A 12,715-nucleotide genomic window follows, 5' to 3' on the forward strand; every position below is an offset into this window, starting at 1 on the left:
AGCTACACTGTGGGTGACACCAAAGAATCATATCCTTCAATCACCGCCAGTGTGAAGGATCGAACGTCTTTGCGCCAATTACTAGGACTTTGTTCTCATCCAGCTACAAGCTACACTCTGGGTGATATCCTTCACCCCCGCCACGATTAGGAATCCAAAGTATTTGCGCCAATTACTGAGAATTTATCCTCCCGCTGCTCTACTCCCTCAGAAAATGCTGCCTTTAATCCAACGCAGCTGTGTCCATGGGACTGTAATAATTGTATTTACTGCCTTACATGTTCACCTCAAAATATATAATTACTATCACTATTCCCTTGCAGTTGTTCACAACTATGGTTCATATACCTTTAATTCTTAAATTCACACCCCCTTCAATGACTATAAAGCAGGTCTAAGCTCTCCAATCAATGCTTGGTATTTGAAGAATATCCAGTCTCTGATACTAGCTGTATAATCTTTGGATCTATAGTTCCTGTTTTCCATATTGACTTTACGCTTCTAAAGGTACCTTTTGTTTGCTCATATTATTAACAGCATTGTTATTGAGGCTGTGTTAAAGCAAAGTCTCTCAGCAAACGGACCGCTCCTCTGAACAGCTGTTGCTTGCTCCGTTCCCTGTGGTGACGTCATTGGACTGCTTCAATTTGACTCACACTGCTTCTCAGCTGTTTACAGATCTCCGGTAAGCGCTTACACTCCTCCTCTTTGTTGCAATATGTTTTTCTAATATATGCATACTCATAACTTCCACTCTGATATCAGCTTTTATACTACATTGCCTGTCCTTTCACTAGCTGGTTGCTTCATTAGTAAAAGGCCAATAAACTGTAGATATATTAAATTGCTCTTAAAACTTGTAACAGGGTATATAAGTGTTATACTCTTGGTATAAAGTACTTTCCTCTTATCTCCTAATCAATATATATATTTTTATTTATAGAGTCACTTTCCTTAGAGCTACAAAACCATACTTTACAATATAAATAAAGAACATAAAGTAATAGGATATGTTGCTGCAGGACCACAGTTGAGATTCTTTATTTTTTAGTAAACCCTTTCCCCACAGAAAATCTACACCAGACAGAGAAAAATTCAGTTCTACATATCACAAAATACCAAGCCTTCCTCAAAAAAGGATAATATGAATCCAGCGGATATTCCTGCGCATGTTCTTAACTTATCACAAATAGTGGATCAGATTTCACAACATGTTAGAGAACTACAGTTAGAGAATGATACCCTAAACAAATTAATCAGCAATCAGGTCCTTACGTCAGTGGAAAAGACCAGTTGAGGACTATATAGCGGATTTTAAGAGGTGGTGTAAGGATACCATGTGGAACGACATTTCCTTAAAAAATCAGTTTCGCATAGGTCTATCAGATTTGATGAAAGATGAATTAGCAAGAACCTCCATGCCTGGCACACTTGAGTCCCTTATGACTCTTTGCATTTCCATTGATCGTTGTTTAAGGGAACAACGCAAAGAAAAACTGTATTCAGACCCATCTACACGAAAATATACGCCTTCTACTGTTCAATCTTCCATTTCAAGGGATACTTTAGAACCCATGGAAATTGGTATTATACGTGGACCAATCACCCAAGAGGAGAAAAATAGAAGAAGAGTCCAAAAACTCTGTCTCTACTGTGTCTGTAAATCCCATTCCGTGAAGGACTGTCCCATTCTACTAAAACAAAAGATGGGTAAGATTTTTAATTCCTATATTACTGTAAATTCACTTACTAATCAGAATGATTACATACAACTAATTGAACGCCTTCATGGTGCTACAATATTCACAAAATTGGATTTGCGAGGTGCTTATAATTTAGTCAGATTCAGAAAAGGTGACGAATGCCTTACGGCTTTCCGTACAAGATATGGATTGTTTGAGTACAATGTAATGCCTTTCGGACTCACAAATGCACCAGCTACATTTCAACATTTTGTGAACAATGTTTTTTGAGATATACTAGATATTTTTCTAGTTATTTATTTAGACGACATACTTATTTTTTCTGATACATATGAAGAGCATGTAAGTCATGTTAAAACAGTTCTCCAAAGACTACGTGAACATTCACTATTTGCTAAATTGGAGAAATGTGTATTTAACTCACAATCCATTACTTTTCTTGGATATTCCATTTCCCCATATGGGATTGAGACGGAATCTAGTAAAATTAAGGCAATCACTGACTGGAAAGTCCCCCACTCTAAGAAACAAGTACAACAATTCATGAGATTTTCCAATTTTTACCGGAAATTCATTAAGAATTTCGCAGTCAGTTTGCAAACCTTAAACAGATCTAACAAAAAAAGAGAATAAACCCTTCAAATCAACCTTTGAAGCAGACAAGGCTTTTACACTATTAAAAGATTTATTCACAACAGCTCCTATTGTTCAATTCCCAGATTCTTCTCTTCAATATATATTTGAAGTCGATACTTCTGACTACACTTTAGGAGCAATACTCTCTCAGAGGAAATCCATGTTACACCCGATTCATCCAGTAGCCTATTTTTCTAGAGTTATGACTTTAGCTGAAACACATTACCCTATCGGAGAGAAGGAATTGCTTGCTATTAAAGCCGCATTGGAAAATTGGAGACATCTTCTGGAAGGTACCTCGTTGCCTACTCAAATTTATTCAGATCATAGGAATCTGCAATACCTACAATCCACAAAAACGCTCACTTCAAGTCAAATTCGGTGGAGTCTCTTCTTTTCCAGGTTTAACTATTTAATTACTTACCGACCTGGGTCTAGGAAGGAAAAGCAGACGCTCTTTCTAGAAAATATGACAGTGTTTGAGGATTATACAACCACTATCAACCCACCAGATAGAATTATCTCCCTTTCAATTCTCTCTCCTGAAGCTTTTAAAAGATCCCAACAACTAGATCTTTCACTTCCAAAAAAATAGGCTGTTTAGAAACAAAGATGGATTATATTATTTTCAAAAGCTTCTGTATGTGCTTAAATCTTTGAGATTACACGTCCTACAAGCTTTTCATGATGCCCCTCTCATCGGTCATCTAGGTCAACAAAAAACCTACTATCTTGTTAAACAAGAATATTGGTGGCCATCCATTATGAAAGACACTTTCAAATATGTTAAAAAACATGTCATATTTGTGCTGTTTCTAAACCTGAAAGGTCTAAACCCTATGATTTACTACTGTCCCTTCCAATCCCCAAGAGACCTTGGACACATATTTCTATGGATTTCATAGTTGACTTACCTAAATCCAACACTTATAATACCATCTTTGTGGTTGTGGAACATTTTGTACCTTGCACCTCTCTACCCACCGCATCTTACACAGCTCGAATGTTTCTGGATAATATTGTTAAACTCCATGGACTTCCAGATAGTATCACCTCTGACCGTGGGACACAGTTTACTTCAATATTTTGGAGAGAATTGTGTTGTATCCTTTGTATTAAACTTCTACTATCCACATCATACCATCCTCAAACTAATGGCCAAACGGAGCATACCAATCAATGGCTTGAGCAGTATTTATGATTGTTTTGCAAGGACCAACAGGATAACTGGTCTACACTACTCTCATCTGCAGAATTTGCATTTAACAACTCTCTTAGCTCTACTACTCGCCAATCTCCGTTCTTTGCCAACTTTGGTTACCATCCGACTTTTCATTCGATTCCCTGTAGGGACACTTCCAATCAACTTCTTACTGATCTTACTCATAACCTCTCCCACATCTTACTCATAACCTCTCCCACAACTTCCTTACCTTACAGAAGAACATCAAGGCTGCCCAGGAAAAAAAAAAACTGTCTTATGATTTGAGACAACATCCCTCACCTTCGTATTCAGTATGGGACAAGGTTTGGTTGTCTACCCAACATATTAAGCTTCCTGATCGTTCTAAAAAGTTCTCTTTTCGGTTCATTGGACCTTTTTCAATTACAGGTAGCCCTCAGTTTACGCCGGGGTTAGGTTCCAGAAGGAATGGTTGTAAATCGAAACCGTTGTAAATTGAAACCCAGTTTATAAGTAAGTCAATGAGAAGTGAGGGAGTTAGGTTCCAGGCCCCTCTCAAAATTGTCATAAGTAACAACAAATACATTATTTTTAAAGCTTTGAAATGAAGACTTTAAATGCGAAACAGCATTATTAACCTAATAAAATAAATTGTATCATCATCAAACTAAGTTTAATGAACAAAAACATTTGCTAAACCGCACCTAATAAAATTATCACACAAATACAAACTGCATCATCATCAATCTAAGTTTAATGAACAAAAAACAAAATAATCACACAACAGACTGTATCATCATCAAACTAAGTTTAATGAACAAAAACGTTTTTTACTTGCCTTTTTCTGCAGCTAAGTGGCTGCTAGATCTTGTTCCTTTAAAAACTGCTCCATTGCTCAGATCTGGTTATACACTGATTAATTTCAGCCTGCCTGTGTTTAATCACACAACAGACTGTATCATCATCAAACTAAGTTTAATTAAGAAAAACGTTTTTTTACTTGCCTTTTTCTGCAAACCGTTCTCTGCATTGAGTCTGCATCTAAGGGAAGTGGCTGCTAGATCTTGTTCCTTTGAAAGCTGATCCATTGATCACGTCTGGCTTGCTTGGCTTTGCATGTGTTTACTGCAAAACAAGCGGACAGCTCCACCTACTGGCTATTTCTCCAACATTGGTGTGTCCGGTCCACGGCGTCATCCATAACTTGTGGGAATATCTCTTCCCCAACAGGAAATGGCAAAGAGTACAGCAAAAGCTGTCCATATAGTCCCTCCTAGGCTCCGCCTTCTCCAGTCATTCTCTTTGCCGTTGCACAGGCAACATCTCCACGGAGATGGTCAAGAGTATGTGGTGTTTAGTTGTAGTTTTTTATTCTACTATCAAGAGTTTGTTATTTTAAAATAGTGCTGGTATGTACTATTTACTCTGAAACAGAAAAAGATGAAGAGTTCTGTTTGTGAGAGGAATATGATTTTAGCAGCAGTAACTAAAATCGTTTGCTGTTTCCACATAGGACTGTTGAGATGAAATAACTTCAGTTGGGGGAAACAGTTAGCAGACTTTTCTGCTTAAGGTATGACTAGCCATATTTCTAACAAGACTGTGTAATGCTGGAAGGCTGTCATTTCCCCTCATGGGGACCGGTAAGCCATTTTCTTAGTCTCAAACAGAATAAGGGGCTTAATATGGGCTATAAAACTGGTAGACACTTTTATGGGCAAGATTGATTGCTTTATTTGGGAATTTTATACAGCTTGAGGTTGAATTTCACACTTATAAACTTTGGGGAACGTTTTTTTTTAACGTCAGGCACTGGTTTAGACACCTTTCCAGTCAGGAAGGGCCTTCCCTGTAGTAGGCTGAGCCTCATTTTCGCGCCATTACTGCGCAGTTACTTTTGAGAGCAGGACATGCAGCTGCATGTGTGTGGATCTGAAAGTAGTTGAAAAGGTTCCTAGAAGGCTTCATTTGGTATCGTATTCCCCCCTGGGTTTGGTAAAGTCGCAGCAAAGGCTGTAGCTGGGACTGTAGAGGGGTTAAAACTGTAACTGGCTCCGGTTTCTTCATTTTAAGGGTTAAAGGTCTGAAATTTGGGGTGCAATGCTATGAATGCTTTAAGACACTGTGGTGAAAATTTGGTAAAATTTGAACAATTCCTTCATTGTTTTTCACATATTCAGTAATAAAGTGTGCCCTGTTTAAAATTTAAAGAGACAGTAACGGTTTTGATTTAAAACGGTTTTTGTACTTTATTGACAAGTTTAAGCCTGTTTAACATGTCTGTACCTTCAGATAAGCTATGTTCTGTATGTATGGAAGCCAATGTGTCTCCCCCTTCCAAATTGTGTGATAATTGTGCCATAGCGTCCAAACAAAGTAAGGACAGTACTGCCACAGATAGTAAAGTTGCCCAAGATGATTCATCAGATGAAGGGAGTAGACATAGTTCTACTTCATCTCACTCTGTGTCTACACCAGTTTTGCCCACGCAGGAGACCCCTAGTACTTCTAGCGCGCCAATGCTTGTTACTATGCAACAATTGACGGCAGTAATGGATAACTCCATAGCTAATATTTTATCCAAAATGCCTGCATTTCAGAGAAAGCGCGATTGCTCTGTTTTAAACACTGTAGAGCAGGAGGGCGCTGATGATAATTGCTCTGTCATACCCTCACACCAATCTGAAGGGGCCATGAGGGAGGTTTTGTCAGATGGGGAAATTTCAGATTCAGGTATAATTTCTCAACAGGCAGAACCTGATGTTGTGACATTTAAATTTAAATTAGAGCATCTCCGCGCACTGCTTAAGGAGGTGTTATCTCTTCTGGATGATTGTGACAACCTGGTCATTCCAAAAAAATTGTGTAAGATGGACAAGTTCCTAGAGGTTCCGGTGCACCCCGACGCTTTTCCTATACCCAAGCGGGTGGCGGACATAGTGAACAAGGAGTGGGAGGTATGCCTTTTGTTCCCCCTCCTATATTTAAGAAATTATTTCCTATGGTCGACCCCAGAAAGGACTTATGGCAGACAGTCCCTAAGGTCGAGGGGGCAGTTTCTACACTTAACAAGCGCACTACTATTCCTATCGAGGATAATTGTGCTTTCAAAGATCCTATGGATAAAAAATTGGAGGGTTTGCTTAAAAAGATTTTTGTACAGCAAGGTTACCTCCTGCAACCTATTTCGTGCATTGTTCCTGTCACTACAGCAGCGTGGTTCTGGTTCGAGGAACTAGAAAAGTCACTCAATAGAGAGACTTCCGTATGAGGAGGTTATGGACAGAATACACACACTTAAGTTAGCTAATTCCTTTATTTTAGATGCCGCTTTGCAGTTAGCTAGATTAGCGGCGAAAAATTCAGGGTTTGCAATTGTGGCGCGCAGAGCGCTCGGGCTAAAGTCTTGGTCAGCGGATGTATCTTCCAAGACAAAATTGCTTAATATCCCTTTCAAGGGTAAAACACTCTTTGGACCAGAGTTGAAAGAGATTATCTCAGACATCACTGGGGGAAAGGTCCATGCCCTCCCACAAGATAGGCCTTTCAAGGCCAAGAATAAGTCTAATTTTCGTTCCTTTCGCAATTTCAGGAATGGACCGGCCTCCAACTCTGCAGCCTCTAGACAAGAGGGTAATGCTTCGCAGACCAAACCAGCTTGGAAACCGATGCAAAGCTGGAACAAGGGTAAGCAGGCCAAGAAGCCTGCTGCTGCTACCAAAACAGCATGAAGGAGTAGCCCCCGATCCGGGACCGAATCTAGTAGGGGGCAGACTCTCTCTCTTCGCTCAGGCTTGGGCAAGAGATGTTCAGGATCCCTGGGCACTAGAAATAGTTTCTCAGGGTTATCTTCTGGAATTCAAGGAACTACCCCCAAGGGGAAGGTTCCACATGTCTCACTTATCTTCAAACCAAATAAAGAGACAGGCATTCTTACATTGTGTAGAAGACCTGTTAAAAATGGGAGTGATACACCCAGTTCCAACTGTGGAACAAGGACTGGGTTTTTACTCAAATCTGTTTGTAGTTCCCAAAAAAGAGGGAACCTTCAGACCAATTCTGGATTTAAAGATTCTAAACAAATTTCTCAGAGTGCCATCATTCAAAATGGAAACTATCCGAACGATTTTACCTACAATCCAGGAGGGTCAATTTATGACTACCGTGGATCTAAAGGATGCGTATCTACATATTCCTATCCACAAAGATCATCATCAGTTCCTAAGGTTCGCCTTTCTGGACAAACATTACCAGTTTGTGGCTCTCCCATTCGGGCTAGCCACTGCTCCAAGGATTTTCACAAAGGTACTCGGGTCCCTTCTAGCGGTTCTAAGACCAAGGGGCATTGCAGTGGCACCTTACTTGGATGACATTCTGATACAAGCGTCGTCTCTTTCAAAGGCAAAGGCTCACACAGACATCGTTCTGGCCTTTCTCAGATCTCACGGGTGGAAGGTGAACATAGAAAAATGTTCCCTGTCTCCGTCGACAAGAGTTCCTTTCTTGGGGACAATAATAGATTCTTTAGAAATGTAGATTTTCCTGACAGATGTCAGAAAGTCAAAACTTCTAAACGCTTGTGAAGTTCTTCACTCTATTCCACGACCTTCCATAGCTCAGTGCATGGAAGTAGTAGGGTTGATGGTTGCAGCAATGGACATAGTTCCTTTTGCGCGAATTAATCTAAGACCATTACAACTGTGCATGATGTCTCCAGTGATTCAAGTAGATCAGAAGACCAGAGACTCACTCCGTTGGTGGCTAACCCAGGATCACCTGTCCCAGGGAATGAGCTTCCGCAGACCAGAGTGGGTCATCGTCACGACCGACGCCAGTCTAGTGGGCTGGGGCGCGGTCTGGGACTCCCTGAAAGCTCAGGGGCTATGGTCTCGGGAAGAGTCTCTTCTCCCGATAAACATTCTGGAACTGAGAGCGATATTCAATACTCTCAGGGCTTGGCCTCAACTAGCAAAGGCCAGATTCATAAGATTCCAATCAGATAACATGACGACTGTTGCTTACATCAACCATCAGGGGGGCACAAGGAGTTCCCTGGCGATGAGAGAAGTGACCAAAATCATAAAATGGGCGGAGGATCACTCCTGCCACCTATCTGCGATACACATCCCAGGAGTGGAAAACTGGGAGGCGGATTGTCTGAGTCGTCAGACATTCCATCCGGGGGAGTGGGAACTCCACCCGGAGATTTTTGCCCAATTGACGCAATTATGGGGCATTCCAGACATGGATCTAATGGCGTCTCGTCAGAACTTCAAGGTTCCTTGCTACGGGTCCAGATCCAGGGATCCCAAGGCGACTCTAGTGGATGCATTAGTAGCGCCTTGGACCTTCAACCTAGCTTATGTGTTTCCACCGTTTCCTCTCATTCCCAGGCTGGTAGCCAGGATCAAACAGGAGAGGGCCTCAGTGATTTTGATAGCTCCTGCGTGGCCACGCAGGACTTGGTATGCAGACCTGGTGGATATGTCATCGGCTCCACCATGGAAGCTACCTTTGAGACAGGATCTTCTAGTACAGGGTCCATTCGAACATCCAAATCTAGTCTCTCTCCAGCTGACGGCTTGGAAATTGAACGCTTGATTTTATCTAAGCGTGGGTTTTCGGATTCTGTGATAGATACTCTGGTACAAGCCAGAAAACCTGTAACTAGAAAAATTTACCATAAAATATGGAAAAGATATAACTGTTGGTGTGAATCCAAGGGATTCTCATGGAGTAAGATCAAAATTCCTAGGATCCTTTCCTTCCTACAAGAAGGTTTGGATAAGGGATTATCAGCGAGTTCTCTAAAGGGACAGATTTCTGCTTTATCTGTCTTGTTACACAAACGACTGGCAGCTGAGCCAGATGTTCAAGCTTTTGTTCAGGCTTTGGTCAGGATCAAGCCTGTTTACAGACCTTTGACTCCTCCCTGGAGTCTAAATTTAGTTCTTTCAGTTCTCCAAGGGGTTCCGTTTGAAACTTTACATTCCATAGATATTAAGTTATTATCTTGGAAAGTTTTGTTTTTAGTTGCTATTTCTTCTGCTAGAAGAGTTTCTGAGTTATCTGCTCTGCAGTGTACTCCTCCCTATCTGGTGTTCCATTCAGATAAGGTTGTTTTGCGTACTAAACCTGGTTTTCTTCCAAAAATTGTTTCCAACAAGAATATTAACCAGGAAATAGTTGTGCCTTCTTTGTGTCCGAATCCAGTTTCAAAGAAGGAACGTTTGTTATACAATTTAGATGTAGTCCGTGCTTTAAAGTTCTATCTAGAAGCAACAAAGGATTTCAGACAAACATCTTCTCTTTTTGTCGTCTATTCTGGTAAAAGGAGAGGTCAAAAAGCTACTGCTACCTCTCTTTCCTTTTGGCTGAAAAGCATCATCCGATTGGCTTACGAGACTGCCAGACGGCAGCCTCCTGAAAGAATCACAGCTCACTCTACTAGGGCTGTGGCTTCCACATGGGCCTTCAAGAACGAGGCTTCTGTTGATCAGATATGTAAGGCAGCGACTTGGTCTTCCCTGCACACTTTTGCCAAATTCTACAAATTTGATACTTTTGCTTCTTCGGAGGCTATTTTTGGGATAAAGGTTTTGCAAGCCGTGGTGCCTTCTGTTTAGGTAACCTGATTGGCTCCCTCCCTTCATCCGTGTCCTAAAGCTTTGGTATTGGTTCCCACAAGTTATGGATGACGCCGTGGACCGGACACACCAATGTTGGAGAAAACAGAATTTATGCTTACCTGATAAATTACTTTCTCTAACGGTGTGTCCGGTCCACGGCCCGCCCTGGTTTTTTAATCAGGTTTGATGAATTTATTTCTTTAACTACAGTCACCACGGCACCCTATAGTTTCTCCTGTTTTTCTCCTGTCCGTCGGTCGAATGACTGGGGTGGGCGGAGCCTAGGAGGGACTATATGGACAGCTTTTGCTGTACTCTTTGCCATTTCCTGTTGGGGAAGAGATATTCCCACAAGTTATGGATGACGCCGTGGACCGGACACACCGTTGGAGAAAGTAATTTATCAGGTAAGCATAAATTCTGTTTTTAATGTATGCATGTGCTAATCTCAATGCTTTTAATAGCAGTCAATGCTTTTCAATAGCAGTCACATGACTGAAAAAAAGGGCGTTATTCTGAAACGGCGCAAATTGAACCATCGTAAACCGAGGGCCACCTGTACACGGATTGTGAATCAAAATGCTGTCACTCTAGAATTACCCTCTACCCTACAGATTCACCCTACCTTCCATGTTTCCCTTCTCAAGTCTTACCATTCTGTAAGGTCCGGCGACCAGGGCTCTTTACCGACTTTGTCTGATTTAGATGCCCAATATGAGGTTCATTCCATTTTGGATTCCAGAATGAAAAATGGGGTTTTGGAGTATCTTGTACATTGGCCGGGGTACCATTCTGAGGAAGACTCCTGGGAACCTGCTGCTAATTTGTCAGCTCCACGTCTGGTTTCTCTATTCCATAGATGTTTCCCTGACCGACCCAGGCCTTGACCCACGTAGTGGATCCGCTCTGGGGGGGGGGGGAGGTTTACTGCCTTACATTTTCACTTCAAAATATATAATTACTATAACCATTCCCTTGCAGTTGTTCACAACTATGGTTCATATACCTTTAATTCTTAAATTCACACCCCCACAATTTTTTTTTCTTTCCTATGGCATGGATAGTCTATGAATCATTCCAATTACTAGTGGGGACAAATACCCAAGCTAGAGGACACAGAATGAAAGGGAGGGAGAACAAGACAAGCGGACCTAAACCGAAGGCACCACTGCTTGAAGAACTTTCCTCCCAAAAGAAGCCTCAGCCGAGGCAAAAGTATTAGATTTATAAAATTTGGAAAAAGGTATGAATAGAAGACCAAGTGGCCGCCTTGCAAATTTGCTCCACCGAAGCTTCATTCTTGAAAGCCGAAGAAGAAGAAACAGCTCTTGTAGAATGAGCTATAATTCTCTCAGGAGGCTGTATTCCAGCTGTCTCATAAGTGAACCAGATGACACTTCACAACCAGAGAGAAAGAGTAGTGGAAGTGGCCTTCTGAACCCTACCAGAGAAAACAATGAACAGGGCAGAAGACTGACGAAAATCCTTAGTTGCTTGAAGGTAAAATTTATCCAAGTTATGCAAAAGATGTTCCTTCTGTGGAGAAGGGTTGGAACAGAGGAGGGAAAAACAACAATTTCCTGATTAATATTGCGATCCAACACTACCTTAGGGAGAAACCCTAGCTTAGTACGGAGGACCAACTTATCAGCATGAAAAATAAGGGAATCACTCTGCAAAGCCAAAAGTTCAGAAACTCTGCAAGCAGAAGAAATAGCAATAAAAAACAAAACCTTCCAAGATAGTAACTTGATATCAATAGAATGCATCGGCTCAAACGGAGCCTGCTGCAAGACCCTAAGAACAAGATTAAGGCTCCAAGGAGGAGCAACAGATTTAAACACAGGCCTGATTCTGACTAAAGCCTGAACAAAAGACTGAACATCTGGTAGAACTGCCAGATGTTTATGCAAAAGAATAGACAGTGCCGAAATCTGACCCTTCAGAGTACTGACTGACAAACCTTTCTCCAGACCTTCCTGAAGAAAAGCCAGAATTCGAGGAACCCTTACTTTGTTCCAAGAAAAACCCTTTGAATCACACCAATGAAGGTTTATGAGCCTGAAGCATAGTATCTATGACTTTCTCAGAGAAGCCACGTCTAGCCAAAACTAGACATTCAATCTCCAAGCAGTCAGCTTCAGAGAAACCAGATTTGGATGGAAGGGACCCTGAAGTAGAAGGTCCTTCCTTAAAGGTAACCTCCAAGGTGGAAGAGATGACGTCGTCACCAGATCCGCGAACCATATCCTGCAAGGCCATGGAGGAGCTATTAGAATCACAGAATCGCTCTCCTGCTTGATGCGAGCAATAACTCGTGGAAGAAGAGCAAATGGAGGAAACAGGTAAGCTAGATTAAAGTCCCAAGGAACCACCAGAGGATCTCTTGACCTTGAAACATACCTTGGAAGCTTGGCGTTTTGACGAAATGCCATCAGATCCAACTCTGGAACCCCCCACCTGAGGGTTATCATTCAGAACACCTCTGGATGGAGAGCCGACTCCCTGGAATGAAAAGTCTGTCTGCTCAGAAAATCCACCCCCCAATTGTCCACTCCTGGAAT

The sequence above is a fragment of the Bombina bombina genome, chromosome 3 (assembly GCF_027579735.1).
Source record: "Bombina bombina isolate aBomBom1 chromosome 3, aBomBom1.pri, whole genome shotgun sequence".
In the NCBI taxonomy this organism is placed as follows: domain Eukaryota; kingdom Metazoa; phylum Chordata; class Amphibia; order Anura; family Bombinatoridae; genus Bombina; species Bombina bombina.